At 42.6% G+C, this 23,424-nt stretch overlaps 1 long non-coding RNA gene across 1 annotated transcript in view; it reads left to right on the forward strand.

Annotated features, from left to right (window-relative positions):
* Positions 1 to 22,502, forward strand: part of LOC138753311 (uncharacterized) — a 50,344-nt gene extending 27,842 nt beyond the window's left edge. The window contains exons 5-6 of the long non-coding RNA XR_011351098.1: positions 13,305 to 13,447; positions 21,665 to 22,502. This is a non-coding gene — a long non-coding RNA (uncharacterized lncRNA). The remainder of the gene's footprint in view (positions 1 to 13,304; positions 13,448 to 21,664) is intronic.
* Positions 22,503 to 23,424: the final 922 nt, after the last annotated feature.

Genomic DNA, 23,424 nt, shown 5'->3' on the forward strand with positions numbered 1-23,424 from the left:
CCATGGATTTTCCTCCAGCAGTTCACGGATTGTCCATGGATTTGCCTCCAGCAGTTCACAGATTGTCTATGGATTTTCCTCCAGCAGTTCATGGATTGTCCATGGATTTTCCTCCAGCAGTTCATGGATTGTCCATGGATTTGCCTCCAGCAGTTCACGGATTGTCCATGGATCTTCCTCCAGCAGTTCATGGATTGTCCATGGATTTGCCTCCAGCAGTTCATGGATTGTCCATGGATTTTCCTCCAGCAGTTCACGGATTGTCCATGGATCTTCCTCCAGCAGTTCATGGATTGTCCATGGATTTGCCTCCAGCAGTTCATGGATTGTCCATGGATTTTCCTCCAGCAGTTCATGGATTGTCCATGGATTTGCCTCCAGCAGTTCACCGATTGTCCATGGATTTTCCTCCAGCCGTTCACGGATTGCCCATGGATTTTCCTCCAGCAGTTCACGGATTGTCCATGGATTTGCCTCCAGCAGTTCACGGATTGTCCATGGATTTGCCTCCAGCAGTTCACGGATTGCCCATGGATTTTCCTCCAGCAGTTCACGGATTGTCCATGGATTTGCCTCGAGCAGTTCACGTATTGTCCATGGATTTTCCTCCAGCAGTTCACGGATTTTCCATGGATTTTCCTCCAGCAGTTCATGGATTGTCCATGGATTTTCCTCCAGCAGGTCATGGATTGTCCATGGATTTGCCTCCAGCAGTTCATGGATTGTCCATGGATTTGCCTCCAGCAGTTCATGGATTGTCCATGGATTTGCCTCCAGCAGTTCATGGATTGTCCATGGATTTGCTTCCAGCAGTTCACGGATTGCCCATGGATTTTCCTCCAGCAGTTCACGGATTGTCCATGGATTTGCCTCCAGCAGTTCACGGATTGTCCATGGATTTGCCTCCAGCAGTTCACGGATTGCCCATGGATTTTCCTCCAGCAGTTCACGGATTGTCCATGGATTTGCCTCCAGCAGTTCATGGATTGTCCATGGATTTTCCTCCAGCAGTTCATGGATTGTCCATGGATTTTCCTCCAGCAGTTCACGGATTGTCCATGGATTTGCCTCCAGCAGTTCACGGATTGTCCATGGATTTTCCTCCAGCAGTTCATGGATTGTCCATGGATTTGCCTCCAGCAGTTCACGGATTGCCCATGGATTTTCCTCCAGCAGTTCACGGATTGTCCATGGATTTGCCTCCAGCAGTTCACGGATTGTCCATGGATTTGCCTCCAGCAGTTCACGGATTGCCCATGGATTTTCCTCCAGCAGTTCACGGATTGTCCATGGATTTGCCTCCAGCAGTTCACGTATTGTCCATGGATTTTCCTCCAGCAGTTCATGGATTGTCCATGGATTTTCCTCCAGCAGTTCACGGATTGTCCATGGATTTGCCTCCAGCAGTTCACGGATTGTCCATGGATTTTCCTCCAGCAGTTCATGGATTGTCCATGGATTTTCCTCCAGCAGTTCACGGATTGTCCATGGATTTGCCTCCAGCAGTTCACGGATTGTCCATGGATTTGCCTCCAGCAGTTCACGGATTGTCCATGGATTTTCCTCCAGCAGTTCATGGATTATCCATGGATTTTCCTGCAGCAGTTCATGGATTGTCCATGGATTTGCCTCCAGAAGTTCATGGATTGTCCATGGATTTGCCTCCAGCAGTTCATGGATTGTCCATGGATTTGCCTCCAGCAGTTCATGGATTGTCCATGGATTTGCCTCCAGCAGTTCATGGATTGTCCATGGATTTTCCTCCAGCAGTTCATGGATTGTCCATGGATTTGCCTCCAGCAGTTCATGGATTGTCCATGGATTTGCCTCCAGCAGTTCATGGATTGTCCATGGATTTGCCTCCAGCAGTTCATGGATTGTCCATGGATTTGCTTCCAGCAGTTCACGGATTGCCCATGGATTTTCCTCCAGCAGTTCACGGATTGTCCATTGATTTGCCTCCAGCAGTTCACGGATTGTCCATGGATTTGCCTCCAGCAGTTCACGGATTGCCCATGGATTTTCCTCCAGCAGTTCACGGATTGTCCATGGATTTGCCTCCAGCAGTTCACGTATTGTCTATGGATTTTCCTCCAGCAGTTCATGGATTGTCCATGGATTTTCCTCCAGCAGTTCACGGATTGTCCATGGATTTGCCTCCAGCAGTTCACGGATTGTCCATGGATTTTCCTCCAGCAGTTCATGGATTGTCCATGGATTTTCCTCCAGCAGTTCATGGATTGTCCATGGATTTGCCTCCAGCAGTTCACGGATTGTCCATGGATTTGCCTCCAGCAGTTCACAGATTGTCTATGGATTTTCCTCCAGCAGTTCATGGATTGTCCATGGATTTTCCTCCAGCAGTTCATGGATTGTCCATGGATTTGCCTCCAGCAGTTCACGGATTGTCCATGGATCTTCCTCCAGCAGTTCATGGATTGTCCATGGATTTGCCTCCAGCAGTTCATGGATTGTCCATGGATTTTCCTCCAGCAGTTCACGGATTGTCCATGGATCTTCCTCCAGCAGTTCATGGATTGTCCATGGATTTGCCTCCAGCAGTTCATGGATTGTCCATGGATTTTCCTCCAGCAGTTCATGGATTGTCCATGGATTTGCCTCCAGCAGTTCACCGATTGTCCATGGATTTTCCTCCAGCAGTTCACGGATTGCCCATGGATTTTCCTCCAGCAGTTCACGGATTGTCCATGGATTTGCCTCCAGCAGTTCACGGATTGTCCATGGATTTGCCTCCAGCAGTTCACGGATTGCCCATGGATTTTCCTCCAGCAGTTCACGGATTGTCCATGGATTTGCCTCGAGCAGTTCACGTATTGTCCATGGATTTTCCTCCAGCAGTTCACGGATTTTCCATGGATTTTCCTCCAGCAGTTCATGGATTGTCCATGGATTTTCCTCCAGCAGGTCATGGATTGTCCATGGATTTTCCTCCAGCAGTTCATGGATTGTCCATGGATTTGCCTCCAGCAGTTCATGGATTGTCCATGGATTTGCCTCCAGCAGTTCATGGATTGTCCATGGATTTGCTTCCAGCAGTTCACGGATTGCCCATGGATTTTCCTCCAGCAGTTCACGGATTGTCCATGGATTTGCCTCCAGCAGTTCACGGATTGTCCATGGATTTGCCTCCAGCAGTTCACGGATTGCCCATGGATTTTCCTCCAGCAGTTCACGGATTGTCCATGGATTTGCCTCCAGCAGTTCACGTATTGTCTATGGATTTTCCTCCAGCAGTTCATGGATTGTCCATGGATTTTCCTCCAGCAGTTCACGGATTGTCCATGGATTTGCCTCCAGCAGTTCACGGATTGTCCATGGATTTTCCTCCAGCAGTTCATGGATTGTCCATGGATTTGCCTCCAGCAGTTCACGGATTGCCCATGGATTTTCCTCCAGCAGTTCACGGATTGTCCATGGATTTGCCTCCAGCAGTTCACGGATTGTCCATGGATTTGCCTCCAGCAGTTCACGGATTGCCCATGGATTTTCCTCCAGCAGTTCACGGATTGTCCATGGATTTGCCTCCAGCAGTTCACGTATTGTCCATGGATTTTCCTCCAGCAGTTCATGGATTGTCCATGGATTTTCCTCCAGCAGTTCACGGATTGTCCATGGATTTGCCTCCAGCAGTTCACGGATTGTCCATGGATTTTCCTCCAGCAGTTCATGGATTGTCCATGGATTTTCCTCCAGCAGTTCACGGATTGTCCATGGATTTGCCTCCAGCAGTTCACGGATTGTCCATGGATTTGCCTCCAGCAGTTCACGGATTGTCCATGGATTTTCCTCCAGCAGTTCATGGATTATCCATGGATTTTCCTGCAGCAGTTCATGGATTGTCCATGGATTTGCCTCCAGAAGTTCATGGATTGTCCATGGATTTGCCTCCAGCAGTTCATGGATTGTCCATGGATTTGCCTCCAGCAGTTCATGGATTGTCCATGGATTTGCCTCCAGCAGTTCATGGATTGTCCATGGATTTTCCTCCAGCAGTTCATGGATTGTCCATGGATTTGCCTCCAGCAGTTCATGGATTGTCCATGGATTTGCCTCCAGCAGTTCATGGATTGTCCATGGATTTGCCTCCAGCAGTTCATGGATTGTCCATGGATTTGCTTCCAGCAGTTCACGGATTGCCCATGGATTTTCCTCCAGCAGTTCACGGATTGTCCATGGATTTGCCTCCAGCAGTTCACGGATTGTCCATGGATTTGCCTCCAGCAGTTCACGGATTGCCCATGGATTTTCCTCCAGCAGTTCACGGATTGTCCATGGATTTGCCTCCAGCAGTTCACGTATTGTCTATGGATTTTCCTCCAGCAGTTCATGGATTGTCCATGGATTTTCCTCCAGCAGTTCACGGATTGTCCATGGATTTGCCTCCAGCAGTTCACGGATTGTCCATGGATTTTCCTCCAGCAGTTCATGGATTGTCCATGGATTTTCCTCCAGCAGTTCATGGATTGTCCATGGATTTGCCTCCAGCAGTTCACGGATTGTCCATGGATTTGCCTCCAGCAGTTCACGGATTGTCCATGGATTTTCCTCCAGCAGTTCATGGATTGTCCATGGATTTTCCTCCAGCAGTTCATGGATTGTCCATGGATTTGCCTCCAGAAGTTCATGGATTGTCCATGGATTTGCCTCCAGCAGTTCATGGATTGTCCATGGATTTGCCTCCAGCAGTTCATGGATTGTCCATGGATTTGCCTCTAGCAGTTCATGGATTGTCCATGGATTTGCCTCCAGCAGTTCATGGATTGTCCATGGATTTGCCTCCAGCAGTTCATGGATTGTCCATGGATTTGCCTCCAGCAGTTCATGGATTGTCCATGGATTTGCCTCCAGCAGTTCATGGATTGTCCATGGATTTGCCTCCAGCAGTTCATGGATTGTCCATGGATTTGCCTCCAGCAGTTCATGGATTGTCCATGGATTTGCCTCTGCTGCTGTACAGACCCTTGATCGATCCATTGGCCGCAAGAGCTCTGGATCCAAACCTCCGATACAATCAGGAAGCCTTTGGCACCTGAGACTTTTCGGGATCCCTTCTTGCTCCCAGCACCCTCTCAAATTATAGTCATGATCACTAGTTTCCATGATCAAGTCTCCAGCAGCCCTCAGTATGTGTGGGTCATTTGGCTGTGAGCCCTTAACTGGCCTGCTGCTGCGGTCGCCTTCCTGTAGGGTAATCTTCAACACTTCTCCTTCTCGAAGGATCATGTGTTCTCCCCATTCCTGGTTTCCTGCACCGGTCCGCCGATCCCTCAGAGCATACGATAACTCATGGCCGGTGCACAGCACAGGCACTGCCATCTTGGGCACAGACGCTATAGTCAAAACACCACCGGCTCCTTTAACAGGCCATTCAAAGCCTATCTTGGAGAGTCATTTCAAACTTAAGTTTCAAACATACACCTGTAAGCTTTGCAATGTTATGATGACCCGTGGGGATTGTGCATACCTGATGTCAGATTCTTAAAACAGACTGCACTGGCTCTATCTAAAAGAGGAAGAGCTCGTCAAAATGTGTTTGGGAATAACAGCTGAGCAAACGTGCAGAATTAAAAGATGTGTGGTATTTCAGAATGCAATTAAGGGAGGGGTGCATCATCAGATGTCTATGGGGGCTGTTGAAGTTGATTTCTATTGCACTTTAAGGATCCACTGATTAAGAGAAACTTGCAGATTTTTTAATATACTTGTATAAGAAAAGAGAACTTGGATAAATTGCAAATTCATTAAACTCAAGAAAGGCAATGAGGCTATTTTTTCCTCTATTCAAAAGTGATATTTTTAAATACCTCCATTTCAACCAAAATGTAGGAGGAAATTAGAAGTAAACGACCCTTAAGATTACATCTAGTTAGTTGGTGAGACTCTTGCAGTTAGAGCATTACACCTGGCAATGAGGAAGTGTACAGGAGTGAGAAAAATTAACTAGTTGAGCCTTGCACTCTGTGGTGATATGTAATGACACCAGGGGTCATTAGCTCACTGTAGCTCACCAGAGCTACAGTCTAGCCTTCCAGGTTCGTCTTGCAGAGAGGCAAGACATCTTAGTGTACATATTAGTTTATTAAAGCTGTCTTATACTCGCACTGCTGGTGTGGTTATTGTCAGTACAATTTAATAAACTAATATGTACACTAAGAGGTCTTGCAGAGAGACAAGACCTCTTAGTGTACATATTAGTTTATTAAAGCTGTCTTATACTCGCACTGCTGGTGTGGTTATTGTCAGTACAATTTAATAAACTAATATGTACACTAAGAGGTCTTGCAGAGAGACAAGACCTCTTAGTGTACATATTAGTTTATTAAAGCTGTCTTATACTCGCACTGCTGGTGTGGTTATTGTCAGTGCACACTCAACATTAGCAAAATGAAGGAAATTATTGTTGACTTCAGGAATTCGCAAACCAATCCTCATAGAGGTTCAGCAGTGGAATGGGTTAAGAACTTCAAATTCCTGGGTTTCAACATCTGTAAAGACCTATCCTGGGGCCTTCCATGTCACGCAATCATGAAGAAGACTCACCAGCAGCTCCACTTCCTGAGGAGTTTGAGGAAATTTGTTTGGTGTGTTACCAAAGATTCTTGCAATGTCTACAGGGGTACCATGGAGATCATTCAGACTTCTGGCATTGCTGACTAGTAGGAGGTACCAATGCACAGGACAGCAAAAGGCGACAGAGAGTTCTGAACTCAGCCAGCGTCATCATGGGCATTCAGCCTCCACTCCATTAAGGACATCTACATGAGGAAGTGTTTCAAAAAAGCTACCACTATCCTCAAGAACCCTCACCACCTACTATCAGGAAGGAGGTACAGGGGCCCAATAACAAACATCCAACTGTCCAAAAAAAAACCCAGCTTCTTCCCTTCTGCCATCAGATTTCTGAATGGACAAAGAAGCACAGACACAACCTCACTCTACTCTTCTTTTGCACCCATTTATTTACCTTTTAAAAAATGAAATTTATAGCAATTTTGCACTTCTAGTCCAACAAATTTTGTTGCACATGTTCATGATAATAAATTCTGATTGTTATGCTGAGAATATTATTTTATTTTCAAATTTTATTTTATTGGCACATGTAATAAAATTGCATACAGAACCAAAAATTCTATATATCAAAATCAATATCCTTTTATCCTTTTCTCGCACCCCGCACCACCTCCCACTCACTCTCTCCCACACAGAAAACCCCCAAAGAAAGCAAGAAAAGAAAAGGAAAAAGAAGGAAAAGACCAAAAAAAAACAATAGACTCATTTTAAAACAATACTGGATATTACTTTATGAATAAATTATGACCTAATTATTCTAACACTTACAATTATCATTATTTCTTTTAAATATAAAATATATCATGAAATGAAACATTATTGTGCATTCATAACATGATCAAAATCTAAAATCTAAAAAAAAATATATATATATATATATATATATTCTTTGGCTTGGCTTCGCGGACGAAGATTTATGGAGGGGGTAAAAAGTCCACGTCAGCTGCAGGCTCGTTTGTGGCTGACAAGTCCGATGCGGGACAGGCAGACACGATTGCAGCGGTTGCAGGGGAAAATTGGTTGGTTGGGGTTGGGTGTTGGGTTTTTCCTCCTTTGCCTTTTGTCAGTGAGGTGGGCTCTGCGGTCTTCTTCAAAGGAGGTTGCTGCCCGCCAAACTGTGAGGTGCCAAGATGCACGGTTTGAGGCGTTATCAGCCCACTGGCGGTGGTCAATGTGGCAGGCACCAAGAGATTTCTTTAGGCAGTCCGTGTACCTTTTCTTTGGTGCACCTCTGTCACGATAGCCAGTGGAGAGCTCGCCATATAACACGATCTTGGGAAGGCGATGGTCCTCCATTCTGGAGACGTGACCCATCCAGCGCAGCTGGATCTTCAGCAGCGTGGACTCGATGCTGTCGACCTCTGCCATCTCGAGTACTTCGACGTTAGGGATGTAAGCGCTCCAATGGATGTTGAGGATGGAGCGGAGACAACGCTGGTGGAAGCGTTCTAGGAGCCGTAGGTGGTGCCGGTAGAGGACCCATGATTCGGAGCCGAACAGGAGTGTGGGTATGATAACGGCTCTGTATACGCTTATCTTTGTGAGGTTTTTCAGTTGGTTGTTTTTCCAGACTCTTTTGTGTAGTCTTCCAAAGGCGCTATTTGCCTTGGCGAGTCTGTTGTCTATCTCATTGTCGATCCTTGCATCTGATGAAATGGTGCAGCCGAGATAGGTAAACTGGTTGACCGTTTTGAGTTTTGTGTGCCCGATGGAGATGTGGGGGGGCTGGTAGTCATGGTGGGGAGCTGGCTGATGGAGGACCTCAGTTTTCTTCAGGCTGACTTCCAGGCCAAACATTTTGGCAGTTTCTGCAAAGCAGGACGTCAAGCGCTGAAGAGCTGGCTCTGAATGGGCAACTAAAGCGGCATCGTCTGCAAAGAGTAGTTCACGGACAAGTTTCTCTTGTGTCTTGGTGTGAACTTGCAGGCGCCTCAGATTGAAGAGACTACCATCCGTGCGATACCGGATGTAAACAGTGTCTTCATTGTTGGGGTCTTTCATGGCTTGGTTCAGCATCATGCTGAAGAAGATTGAAAAGAGGGTTGGTGCGAGAACACAGCCTTGCTTCACGCCATTGTTAATGGAGAAGGGTTCAGAGAGCTCATTTCTGTATCTGACCCGACCTTGTTGGTTTTCGTGCAGTTGGATAATCATGTTGAGGAATTTTGGGGGACATCCGATGCGCTCTAGTATTTGCCAAAGCCCTTTCATGCTCACGGTGTCGAAGGCTTTGGTGAGGTCAACAAAGGTGATGTAGAGTCCTTTGTTTTGTTCTCTGCACTTTTCTTGGAGCTGTCTGAGGGCAAAGACCATGTCAGTAGTTCCTCTGTTTGCGCGAAAGCCGCACTGTGATTCTGGGAGAATATTCTCGGCGACACTATATATATATATATATATACACACACACACACACACACACACACACACACACACACACACACACACACACACACACACACACACACATATATATATATATATATAGATATATAGATAGATATATCTATCTATATATAGATATTGAAGAAAACACACATACAGCATTTAATAAAGTAATAAAATGGGAGACAGTAAGGTGAGGCCAGGGAGTGACAAAGTTTGCATCAAATTCTTACAATTAACATAATGTAATACTTATAATGTTATAATACCAATCATACATCAGTTATATATTATGCCACCAAAGCTTAACAGATTGAAGTCAGATATTTCAGATAAATGTTTATGACGTAAACAGGACATAGGCACCTTTTTACACTCGACATTAGAAAATATTACATATAATTTAAAGGACAAATATGATATATTTTTTGAAAATTTGGTTTAACTTTATAAGTAATTCTGAGAATATTCTTGAAATAACAACAAGTGATACATTCTGAAAGAGGTTTGATTTTTAAGAATTCTTTTAATGGCAATGGATGTGCCAATTTAAAATAATTTACTCTAACACCTTCAGGTTTTAATATTATATCTAACAAGCTCTGAAATTACACACATTTATTGCAAGACATTCCAAAAGCATGAAAAAAAACAGACAATTTTGGCTCCCTTTATACAATAAAAAAGACTGATACAGAGAATTATCTTTACCTGAAGATATACAATGTTCCTTTGAGTGACACAACCAATACACTCATCCTGCTTTCCTCAGATTTAGCAGATTATGGACTTCCTGGATTTATTAAACGTGCAATGGGGAACCTGATTTTTTTTTTCGCAATAAAGTGACAGAAGATTTCAGAGAACCAATGGGGCTTAGCATTTTTCACAAGAAATCTGCTTCTCAAGGTTGCTGTTAGGGATAGCTCAATTGGTATAGGGATTAGTGCAACGCTGTTACAGCACCAGTGATCGGGACTGGAGTTCGAATCCTGTGCTGTCTGTAAGGAGTTTGTACATTCTCCCCATGTTTGTGTGGGTTTTCTCTGGGTGCTCCAGTTTCCACCCACCATTCGAATCGTACTGGGGGTTGTAGGTCAACTGGGTGGGATGGGCTTGTGGGCTGAAAGCGCCTGTTACCATGCTGTACGTAAAAAAAATCCAGAAATTATTAGATGGAAATGAATGAAAAATTATTTTGTTGACTTGTAACATAATTGATAACACTGGTGGGGATGATGTGACAGAGTTACTGTTTGATGGAAACATGTAGTAGGTCTTGTAATGTTTGCTTTGCAAGCCATAAGCTGAGCAGTTTGCATTGCCGAGGCTAACACAATGGCTGCAACCAAGGAGGCTGCTTTTACCAGGACTATGATGAAAGACAGGGAACATTTGTTTGTCCTGGACTACCATCTACCCTCCAACAATCCAGTGGCTCCTATAATGGCAGGAGGTCTCTGTGAATGAATCCGGTTTGTCTGTTATATTAAAATGCAGCAAGCCTGGTATGTCTATTGTCACAATTAACATTATCAGTTTGCTTTTGCAATGTTTTCTTTGAAACTTTAAATTCAAAATGGCACCAGATAGCACACAAAATTAAGATTTTAACTGTACCTCAGTTTATATGACAATGAATTAAAATTTAGCTGCGACCTTCAGGTAGAATGTACAGAAACCTGAAAACCAGCACCCATAAATTCAAGAACAATCTCCCTCCAACAGCTATCAAGCACTTAAACTGGATTACTCCAACATCACAAAAGGTCTTCAACAAGAATGATTGCAGTCAGTCTGTTTACATTTATCCCTTTTGATTACATGTCTCTCATTTTTATACAGATCTTTTCTTGCGAACTGTTTTTTTGCATTTCTAATAAGTAGAAATTCTGCCTGGCCATCAGGAAAAAGAATCTCAGGGTTGTATGTGATGCCATGTATGTATTCTGGCAATATATCTGAACTTTGAAATTTTCAGCTGCTGGGATCCAGTGCAACACACAAATGTGCTGGAGAAACTCAGCAGGCCATGGAACTAGAGGCCAAAAGATGTTTCAGGCCTGTCCCCTTTACCTGAATAAAGAGGTGGGAGGAGGGGTGGAGTGAAGAAGAGGAGAGGGAGAGGAAAGGGCAAGGAGAGGAGCATGGGCTAATAGGTCATATGCGGATACAGGTGGGAAGGTAGATAAACGCTGAAATGAGATGATGGGGTAGCTCTCTGATAGGAGGAAGGGAAGGGGTTGAGGAGCTAATGTAGAGGGATGGGGCAGAGAGAGACTCAGGGGAGAGGTTTAACAGAAACTGGGGAAGTTGGTTGCTGTCTGGTTGGAGAGTGCCCAGAAGGAATGTAAGGTGTTATATAAGAATTTAAGAGTAGCCTTGGTTTGGCAGTGCATGAGGCCATGGATAGGCATGTCAGTGTGTGAATGGGGTGCAAAATTAAAAAGGTTGGCCTCAGGGATGTTCTTGCAATTGTAGTGGCAGAGAACGTCGATTGTTTTGTCACATCTTTAATCATTGAAAACTTATTGGAGAAAACAAATACTGGGCTGTTGAAAAACAATCAGGTGAGCTCTGTGCCTTTTTGGGTTCCAGTCGCCACTGGCAGTCCATCCCATTTCATAGAATGGCCATGGCAGAGAGGCTTCAAAGGTTATAGGAACCATTGGCCACAAGAGGTCAGTGCAACCACAGGAGGATGGGAGTTAGGGATTTCAAGGCGTGAGCAAGGTCCTCCGACATCCAACCCATGAAATTTGCATTGAAAATTGACAATAGCATTCTTCATAAAATTACAAATTCCATCATGCCAGCTTACTCACCTCCCAAGTTAGGAACTAATCGGATGTTACATTAGTGTAACACTAAACGGTGTTAAGGGAACGTTTTTTGAGCTCCTCTGATGAATGCTGCTTCTGTGATTTTAGCCTCATTTAGGAAACCTTCAATTTATATATATATATATATAAATAAAACTTACAATGCATTTCTTATGCAAATAATAGAAGTTTTGGAGCAATGCATGGACTGAGAAAACTTGCCCATAAGTTTAATTGCACTCCATGGAAAGGGTTGCACTCCATGGAAAAGGTTGCAATATGTTTCTCTTTTGAACCTTTGACTATCAGGAGGTAAAGAGAAAGACTACAGATTCCAGTTATCTGGAATTAACATAATTAACATACAAAATGCTGGAGGAACTCAGTGGTTTAGGAGGGATCCATGGAAAGCGATAGATAGTCAACCTTTTGGGAAGAAACCCTTCATCAGAAACTATTCCTTCAACAATTTGAATTTAAATTTATACATACAGCAGGGTAACAGGCCATTTCAGCCCATGAGTCCGTACTGCCCAATTTACACCCCATTAACCTACACCCCTGGTACGTTTTGAACAGTGGGAGGAAATGGGAGCCCCTGGAGAAAATCCATGTGGACATAGGGAGAATGTGCAAACTCCTTACAGATAGTGTGGGATTCGAACCCAGGTCCAGTCCCGATCACTGGAACTGTAAAAGGCATTGCGCTAACCTCACCAGGTTCACGTTAGGCATCAAGCACTCATTCACGTCAAATCCCACTTTATTCTTGCCGCAATGCCTCTGTCTTTACCATTAGGGGCACTGCGCCAATGAATCTACCAACCCTCAGATCTTTTATACACGGGAAGAAATGGGAGCACCCGGGGAAATCCAAGCCCATCACAGGCAAAACATGCAAACTCCACTCAGACAACATCGGTGGTTAGGATCGCACCTGGGTTGCTGGAGTCTTGAGGGAGCAGCTCTAGCAGCTGCACCAACATACCACTTAGTCACTCAGATAAATGCAGGTTCTCCGTCACAGTGTCCCTTTGAAAAAGGCCAGCCTTGAGTTCTGGCTTGGATGAAGCTAAGCCACTTATCCCATAGAGTCTACAAGGTTGCCTCTCAGCAATGTCTATGAAGTGACACATGTAAAGACATGCATAATCAGTTCACAAACAGAAGGGTGCCACAGTGTCATTTATTTTATTTCATATTGTATGATTTGTTTCCTTCAGTTATTTCTCACACTATTCTAAAATGTTAGCATTCACTGACATGACAGCAATGGCTCTGATATGCAGAATACCCTTCAAAGCACCATATTTGTAGCACAGCTCCCTGCCAAGGTTAGATAGTGCACGCAAAAGATGATAATCAACGACAAATGATCAAGAAAATCACACGTGCCAGAAAGCTAGATGTTAAATTGAAGTATGATCTATTTATCTTCTAGATATATATTTTAAATGTGTTATCTATGGTATGTTGGTCTAACTGTATTTATGTCTTTTGCAAACACAGTTCCAATAAGCAATTGTGGACAAGATTTATATGAACCTATCGCTGGATAACTTAATCTAACAAGCAATATATATTGAAAGGCAAGAGACTGCAGATACTGAAAATCTGAAGCAAAACAATTAAATGCTGGAGATACATTGCAGGTCTGGGGAAGAAACACTTTTAATTTGTTAGATAAATAATTTCATCTGAATGATGCAATGTTCTTCTTAATGCTCGTTTGGTTATCCTTTTCAACCTGCTGCTTATACAGCTCTAATGAAGGACATTGAGCTACATGTACAATCTCTTTCTCTTTCCACAGATGCTGCCTTGACCTGCTGAGTGTTTCCAACACCTGCAGTTTCTTTCTTTTCGAGTAAATCTTTGATTTATTTCCAGTGCCCCTGTGCCCATTGAGTGGCATGAAGAAATTAAAGCAATGGAAGTGGAAGATAAAAAGAACAGCATGGACATGGTGGGCTGAAGAGCTTTTTTCCTGTGGTGTACAACTCTTGGAATCTGTCCCTACGAGGGTGGGATTGTTAGTGTGATTCAGCTTAATAATCTCTCCACCAAATCACTATCATAACTCAATGAAGCAGAAATTGTCTTTGGCCCTAACATATCACTGATTTGTGCTGCATTGAATTGCAATTCAGGGCTGGATCTCCCATGACATTTAAAGTTTGAGATGAGAAAAAAATCCAGCAGCGTTTTGTTTCCTTCATTTTTTTTCCAGACCATTCTAAAATGCAAGTCTTTGGCTGCATGACGACAATGTTTCTGTTGTGCCCCTTACTCTTTGCAACTTCTTATTTATAGCAAGCACCGCTCCCTGGCAGGGGTAGACAATGCTTGCAAAATCCTTTTTGAAAGAAGATAATGTAACGTTGGGGGGAAAAAAATCATGTCTGAAGGAAAGTTCTACGTTGACATAAAGTGAGATACCTTCTGACCATATATTGTAATTAATCCCTTCCGTGCTATGTTGGAGCAATTGTATTCATGGATAACGCAAGCATAATTACATTGGACAAAGATAGAACATAGAACAGCACAGCACAAGAATATTCCTTTTGGCTGAACATGATGCCAAATTGAACTAAATCTCTGCTGTATGCCCATGAAACATATTCATCAATCCCCTCCACATAGAACCAGAAGCCTCTTAATCAGTGTTCCTCAACCATTATCCTTGTTAACACATTCAAGGCACCTCAGTGTTTATAAAAATGACTTGCCCTGCAAATCACCTTTAAGCTTCCCACCCCAGCTCACCTTAAATGCATGTCTTCTTATATTTTTTACCCTGGAAAAAAAAGATTCTCATTCTCTACCCTATCTCTGCCTCTCATTGTTCTATCTCTCCTCAGACTATGACGTTCCAGAGAAAACAACCGAAGTTGTCCAAACTTCTCATTGCAGTTCATACCCTTCAGTCTTGATAGGTCCCTGATAAATCTCTGCTGTACCTTTCCAAAGCTTCCAAAACTTTTCTGTGATGTAACAAGAAGAATTGCCCATGTTTTTCCTAGGGCAGCAAAACTAAGGTTTTATATAGCTGCAACATTATTTCCTTACTCTTTTACTCACTGCCCCAACCAATAAAGGAAGCCTGCCATTATATTAACAATTATGAAAAAGATTTACAAGATTCTCTTCAGTGTCCCAGTGATAATACAAATTTGCTTTCTCTCTTAATTGGATACATAACACACACAGAAATCTATTGCTTTACAAGTGAACCTTTCAGTCAGTGGTTCTTAACCTTTTTCTTTCCACTCATATTCCACTTTAAGAATTCCTTATGTCACAGGTGCTCTGTGATTAGTAAGGGATTGCTTAACATGGTATGTGGGTGTAAAGAAAAAGTTTGAAAAGCACTGTTTTAATTGTCCCTCATTGACTCGTTATGTGCATGGTTTCATACCTTAAAAGGAAATGGGCCATTGGCAATTTTTCTCAAGCAAATTATTTCAGTAACAATTGGGTCTAGAGCAGTGATCCTCAATCTTCCCTTCCCACTCACAACCCACCTTAAGCCATTCCTTACTAATCACAGAGTACTGGGATTACTTAAAGTGGTATGTGAGTGGAAAGAAAAAGGTTGAGAACCACTGCTTTAGGTTGATCATCTTACTACACAGTACACATCTGTCCCATCTTGAGGCACTCCCAATTTATCTAAGTTGTTGAATGTCAAGAGTTAGCAAACAAGGGGAGAGTTTTATCTAAAACTATGCACCGAGCTGACATTGAGCACGAGGAAACATATTGGGGCAGCACCATCAATTAGATAGAACAAAGTTGGAGAAATACCATCTCCAGACACAAGCCGATCTGCAATAGTTTGTGCAATAAATCTTCAAGTGAAATATCCCTCACTAACCCCAAGTATCAAAGGAGTCCCTGACCCAAGTTTTCATTTACCTAGCCTGCCCTACACATGGTCTAGTTGGTTCTGATAATGATAATAATATAGCTAGCTGCTACAAGCTATGGCTCTGCGGAGTCTATAGTGCAGGAGAAGTTATAGCTGCATGCAGGTTAGCTCAGAAAGAATGCACTGTTCCTAGAAAGAATGACATGAACCCCAGTTGAGTGTAGTTGACACTGAGCTTTATTGGGTTCACAGCCCTGTTTTTTTGTCAAGATGAGGGGCGTGGTAAAGCCCCCTCAGCCCTGATTGGTGCATTTGTGATCCGCTTTCCTTGATAGGCCAGTTATGGCCAACTGGAGGGTAGCGCTGCAGGCCATCGTGTTCATCCTTCATTTTGTGAGGCACCCGAGGGGGCTGCCACAATAATCATGGTTATGAAATGATTGTCATATGCATTATTCAGTGCACATATGCACTGAAATACTTGCTGCAGCTGAATTAGTATTTTGTAAAGTTGTATAGTTTATCTGTGTTGAGATTAATAAAACTAATAGGGTTCCAAACTTCCTCTGAGAAGGAGAACAGCTACTGGACTTCAAGATATCTAGGAGGGTGGGGATTTGTTACGGCATGGACTAGTAGGGCCGAACTGGCCTGTTCTGTGCTGTAAGTGGTTATATGGTTATATGGTTATATGGTTATAAGCAGTGCAGCATCAATTAATTATATTAAGTGTTGCTATAATCTAGTGGTTCCCAATTTTTTTCTTTCCACTCACGTACCACTCAAAGTAATCCCTAGGCCATTGGTGCGCTGTGATGAGTAAGGGATTGCTTAAGGTGGGATTTGAGTGGGAATCACTGCTAATCACTGCTCTTGACCCAATTGTTTTATATATATATACACACACACACATATATATATATATATATATATATACTTTATTAAAAATTAAATAAAATATTTAAAAAATGATATTGTTGTGATTTTAAATGTCATGCTTTGCATCAGATCTGTGTGCCCAGTGACACCAAAATGTTCCCTTCATCTGCATTCACATTGCCAGAAGTAAGTGCTGTTATTACCATGTGTAAATAATGTTCCCAACATCGTGTTATATGGCGAGCTCTCCACTGGCCACCGTGACAGAGGTGCACCAAAGAAAAGGTACAAGGACTGCCTAAAGAAATCTCTTGGTGCCTGCCACATTGACCACTGCCAGTGGGCTGATATCGCCTCAAACCGTGCATCTTGGCGCCTCACAGTTTGGCGGGCAGCAACCTCCTTTGAAGAAGACCGCAGAGCCCACCTCACTGACAAAAGGCAAAGTAGGAAAAACCCAACAACCAACCAATTTTCCCCTGCAGCCGCTGCAACCGTGTCTGCCTGTCCCGCATCGGACTTGTCAGCCTGCAGCCTGCAGCTGATGTGGACTTTTACCCCCTCCATAAATCTTCATCCGCGAAGCCAAGCCAAAGAAAAGAAAGAAAGAAATAATGTTGCCTTTGCCCATCTTCAGTCACTGCAGTGAAGAGATGGGGTGGGGGGGGTGGGGGGGGGTGGTGGAGGGGGAGGGGTGTGTGCAATGGACACAGAAAGTGTATTCCATCACATTTTCCATCTTAGATTTTTCAAACTAAAATCAGTCTGAGACAAATCCTGCAGGAAATTTTCAGAATGTTCATTGGAGATTTTGCATATTTTATCCAGTCACATATGTAATACGTTGCAGATGGTATAATTATACTATTAGTATTTAAAACATTTTTCTGAACATGTAGTTTGCAAATAAGTTTGTAATTTTAAAAAAAATTATGAAACAATAAATACAAATTGAAATAGGAAATATGTCAGATCATATAGAGAGCACATTCTGATGCCTTCCCGATTATTGTGGGAGACTTGAATTAGACTAACCTGAAGAAGTCTATGACAAACTACCACCAACATGTTATTTACCAAGCCATTAAAATTTTGGAAAAGTGTAAGTCATGCAAAATATGTGTGCTTATGAATTCATACAGAGAAAAGAAAGTAAACCGTCAGGAATATCACTAAAAGGCCATTCAACTGACTGCCCGATTTCAGGACCAGACATAATATCAAAGCTAGGCCCTTTTCCACACAAAGAAGTAACCGGTGTGGACTCGAAAGGCCAACATGGCCTGTTTCCGCTCCATAAATGGTTATATGCCAAACTTTAGTTTAATACTTTGGATATTAATTCATGCTGCAATTTAGAAGTTGGAAAAGTTGATTTATTTTAACAAGCAATAATTATTCACTAAATGTACTCACAAAATAGAGAAATGGGAAGGAAATAAAATTTGGGAATTGAATAGTCACCCAGTTAAAAGAAAATAAACATTTATGAATATGTATTTGACACTGACATCAAATAATAAATCATCCCTTCTTCCCAAAACTTAATCCAGTTTGTTTCCCTTTTCACCCTTTCTCGCTATTTTTTTAGTGAGTCTCTCAAAGAAAATATTCCGAAATAAGGGTGAGTAATTGGAGTGCAGTGTCAGTCAGGTCAAGGAGTGCTGCAAAGCTTTACCAGATTTATTTCTGGAACAGTGGGTTTGTTGTAAGAGGAGAGGTTGCAAAGACCGTGTCAAAATTCTCTTGAGCTTATAAGCATTAGGTGTGACCTCACTGAAGCCTGCAAGCAGCTGGGTTACTTGACAGATGTGGAGTTGAGGTTTTGTTTGGCAGGGTTGGTCATCATCTCCATTTATGGAGTCATCATTCAGAACAGAAATTAGAAGTTTCTACACCCAGAAGTTGGTAACTATCTAGAATACTCCATCCCAGAGAGCTGAGGAGTCTTAAACGTTTTGTTTATTCCAAACTGAGATTGATGGACCTTGCGATGCTGAAGGGATTAAGGGATATCAAGTTAGTGCAAGAATGTGGTGTATGAATACAGTGAATTCTAATACCGATAGAAAGGGCCAAATGGCTTACTCCAGTTCTTGTTTCCAACGGTCTCGGGCAAATTGACAGATTGGTCCAACGTTTTCTGGAACTAAGAAGAAAGAGAGCTGTCCTTTTCTGAAATATATAACTTTCGGAGGGAAAGACAGAGAAAATGCAAATCTTATTCTCAATTAAATTTTTGCCTGTGAAATCGTACTTAAAAAATAAATCCCTCGCTGATTAGGTATTGCCGTTGCTCTACTCTTTATTTTGGAAAGGGCAAAAGATTTACCTCTAAAACCAATCCTAGCAGTGGGCAGTTTATAGCACCAACATTAATCTAATAAAAGAATCCCTTACATCATAATGATTAATTTATATCATCTTTCACATACAGTCTTAGAAGAGAAACTGTAGGATTAGAAGGCACAGATCTCTAGTGATTGTGAACATTTCCTAGATTAAGCACAAGGGGGCTTCTGGCTTAAATGCAATCCATATTTTTTTTTTGTGAAATTGTACTCCAAATTGCTATAGCAACAGTCCAGTGAGGTTAGAATATACACTACACATAGCTTTTAAAATTCTCATTTTGCTTCCATTTTGTCTGAAGGACTAAGACATTTTCAAAAGTCCTTTATTGATTCACTGGCACAAGGGCTGTCTTTTAAGTACATAATCAGGTGTACCACAATAACCTCAGCCAAGCACGTAAGTGATATTCAAGTGCAGCACAATTATTATCTAGGCCCATGGAGAGAGCTGCCTCAAACTCAAGTTGATGTAACTGATAACATAAATAGCCCACAGTCTTTCGTGAGAAAAGCATCAGTGATTGATTAATGCTGCCCTGTTGTCTTAATTAGCAGGGCTGGAAGAAGTAGTTAGAAATAATTTCACTATCTTTTTGGACTCAAATAATCATGTGATTGAACAGTCGTAGAAGTTGCACTGTGAGTAAAACTATCATAATTGACAAAAACTTCAGCGGCCACCCAGCACCACCATAGAGGCGGGAACAGGGAATATTGTTGGCCCTCGTGATCAGTGATGTCCACCTTCTAGATCGGTGGCAGCAGTAACTTTGAGGGACGATTGGTGGCAATGGAGAGGATACAGAACGTATCAAGTGATGATAATGATCATCGTGCCAAAGTTAGTGATTGTTAGTCTTTGGCCGGTTGTTGCTGGACAATTAAGATTTTTTTCTTCCTCAACATTTTTGGGTGTATTTTATAGATTTTGGGCTGCTGAATCGTAAAAATCACTTTAACAATTTCTAATCACGTTTTTTTTTAAATACAAGCCATTTTTATGATTTCCTGTCATATTTTAAGTCTACTGATATGTTGCCCACAAAGCAAGCTGCTTTGGTCAGTCCAAGTGTGCCTGGGCATGCATTCATTGTAGGTACTCTGCAAATGCTGTCTTAGCCAACATGCTTAGTCAGGATATATGCAGACAGGCTATAAAATGCACCTCACATGTACAGATGCTGCACATTGCATTGATATACAGATTGAACACGCAGATGCATTCAAGTTTACAAAACCATGAAAAGTAACATGTCATAGAAAATTAATTTCCTGTCTTCAGACTTGGACTTTTTCCCAGCTGATTTTGGTGCAGTCAGTGACGAACTTAGTGAAGGGTTTCACCGGGACATTGAAACCATGGAAAAGCGGTATCAGGGCAACTGGAATCCATCGATGCTGGCCGACTATTGTTGGACACTGTCACAAGAGGCATGAGATGATGAGTACAAAAGAAAATCAACAGTAAAACATCTTTAGGTCAGTAGTACAATCCCCAATTTGTTTTGAGGAAGCAAACCTTCAGAAAAAAAATGTTGGCCTTCACATACCTTCTCAGAGAGTTAACACAATACAATAGCAGATTGTGAGCTGGTTTTAAATCTTAACCATAATCTTATCTTTCTCCCTCATCTTTTGCTTGTGCCTGGCAGCACATATCCTTGCCCAGCAGGGAAAACAGGGGAGTCCAGGCTGCATGTGTTTTCCCCGAGTGCAATCAATGTACTTCCTTGACAGGCCTGCTTGAGGAGGCACAGATCATGTTGGGACAGTCGGACAATGGGCCCATTTACACGAAGCAGCTGGGTGTCGAGGGACTTCCTCAGTTCAGGGGATCGTACAATGTCGAGGCAGAAAGAGGTCTATTCCTTGTTTATTTAGCAAGAGCAACAATTTCGTCAACGGTTGTCAAAAATAATGCCGAAGGCTATAAATCACTCTTTTACTCTTGTCAATTGAAAGTAGCTCTTTTGCATTCAACTTGTTCTGGCAGCTAAGGAATATCTTCACTCAGCTTAGCACACTGTTTATTTTATAGAAGCGTCATTCTGCACCTCAGCTCCCACAACCAGCAACAGTACTTCAAATATTAACACATTTTTGAGGAATATTTCTGCTGGTGGCACTTGTAAAGCAACCATCATGGTGATCAAATATAAAATAAAAGGAGAAAATGGTGGAAATACTCAACAGGTTAGGCAGCGCCCACGAGGAGAGTAACAGAGATAATGCTTCAGGCTGAAGTCTATTTGTCGGTTCCCTTAACATTTTTTTTCCTCCTTCCTGAAAGTTTCCAACATTTCCTGTTCTGATTTTGGATTTACACTGACCATTGCTTTAGTCTTTTCTCCACAAAGGATTGCACTTGCTTAGCCTTGTTCTCAGTGTTGGTTGAGTTAAGCAGAGAACTTCCAGAAAATATTCATAACATAACATAACAATTACAGCACGGAAACAGGCCATTAGGCCCTTCTAGTCCGCACCGAACCAAACACCCCTTTCTAGTCCCACCTCCCTGCACAATGCCCATAACCCTCCATCTTCTTCTCATCCATAGACCTGTCCAACCTTTTCTTAAATAATACAATTGACTCCGCCGCCACTATTTCTCCCGGAAGCTCATTCCACACGGCTACCACTCTCTGAGTAAAGAAGTTCCCCCTCATGTTACCTCTAAACCTCTGGTCTTCAACCTTACAATATTCAGTGCAGATAATTAATATATTGAAATAACTTTACAACTATTGCTCTTCAATTTCCAGTGCCTTCTATTATGACATCATCACTGAAAAAAAATGGTGGCAGCTTTGCTGGCGGTGCGGACCCAGAGGAGAGTGGAGAATGGAGACACAATGGTGTTCCGAAGAGTTCAACCACCCAGTCCTAATGCTGATAGCTCCATACAGGCTTTAAATGGCCTGTTAAAGGAGCCAGAGGAGTTTGTAAGTAAAATCCTGCAACCGTGAGGTCTGTGCCTGCGCTTGGCAGCGGCCACAGGAGGTTGAAGGATATGAGACGCTGGGCCTCATGAGATCCAGGGTTTTGAGGCTGGATTCTGGAGGATGCTGAGAGCAAGAAGGGATCCCAAAGGGTTTTAAGGTGCTGAAGGCTTTCTGATCGTGTGGAGGTTTAGATCTGGAGCTCAGGTCGCCGATGGATCAACCAGGAGACTGTACGGCTGCAGTGGCTGCGGGAGTGCTGGATACATATCCATGGACACTTAATGACTCTGAAAGGACTCCCTTTTACATCTCTTTCTTCTATTTTTAGGGGTGCCAGGCTCATAGTGACCCTTTGTTTTCCTTAAAATATATCATGTATTTAACATAACATAACATAACAATTACAGCACGGAAACAGGCCATTAGGCCCTTCTAGTCCGCACCGAACCAAACACCCCTTTCTAGTCCCACCTCCCTGCACAATGCCCATAACCCTCCATCTTCTTCTCATCCATATACCTGTCCAACCTTTTCTTAAATAATACAATTGACTCCGCCACCACTATTTCTCCCGGAAGATGATTCCACACAGCTACCACTCTCTGAGTAAAGAAGTTCCCCCTCATGTTACCTCTAAACCTCTGCCCCTTAATTCTTAACTCATGTCCTCTTGTTTTAATCTTTCCTCCTCTTAACGGAAATAGTATATCCACATCCATTCTGTCTATCCCTTTCATAATCTTAAATACTTCTATCAAATCCCCTCTCAACCTTCTACGCTCCAAAGAATAAAGACACAATCTGTCCAATCTCTCCCCATACTCCAGATGCTTAAACCCAGGCAACATTCTGGTAAACCTTCTCTGCACTCTCTCCACTCTGTTTATATCCTTCCTATAATTAGGCGACCAGAACTGCACACAGAACTCCAAATTAGGCCGCACCAACGTCTTATACAATCTCAACATCACCTCCCAACTCCTATATTCCATGCAATGATTGATAAAGGCCAGCATACTAAAAGCCTTCTTCACCACCCTATTCACGTGAGTTTCTACCTTCAGGGAACGATGTACCGTTACTCCTAAATCTTTCTGCTCTTCTGTATTCCTCAATGCTCTCCCATTTACCACATATGTCCTATTCTGATTCTTCTTACCAAAATGAAGCACCTCACACTTATCAGCATTAAATTCCATCTGCCATTTTTCAGCCCACTTTTCTAAGCAGCCCAAATCCCTCTGCAATCCTTGAAAACCTTCTTCATTATCCACTATTCCACCTATCTTAGTATCGTCTGCATATTTACTAATCCAATTCACCACCCCATCATCTAGATCATTAATGTATATAACGAACAACAATGGGCCCAGTACAGATCCTTGAGGCACACCACTGGTCACCAGCCTCCAACCTGACAGACAATTATCCACTACCACTCTCTGGCCTCTCCCATTCAGCCAATGTTCAATTCATTTGACTATCTTAAAATTTATACCTAAAGACTGCACCTTCCTAACTAACCTTCCATGTGGTACCTTATCGAAGGCCTTACTGAAGTCCATATAGACAACATCCAC

This window comes from Narcine bancroftii, chromosome 2 (genome assembly GCF_036971445.1).
Source record: "Narcine bancroftii isolate sNarBan1 chromosome 2, sNarBan1.hap1, whole genome shotgun sequence".
Lineage (NCBI taxonomy): Eukaryota > Metazoa > Chordata > Chondrichthyes > Torpediniformes > Narcinidae > Narcine > Narcine bancroftii.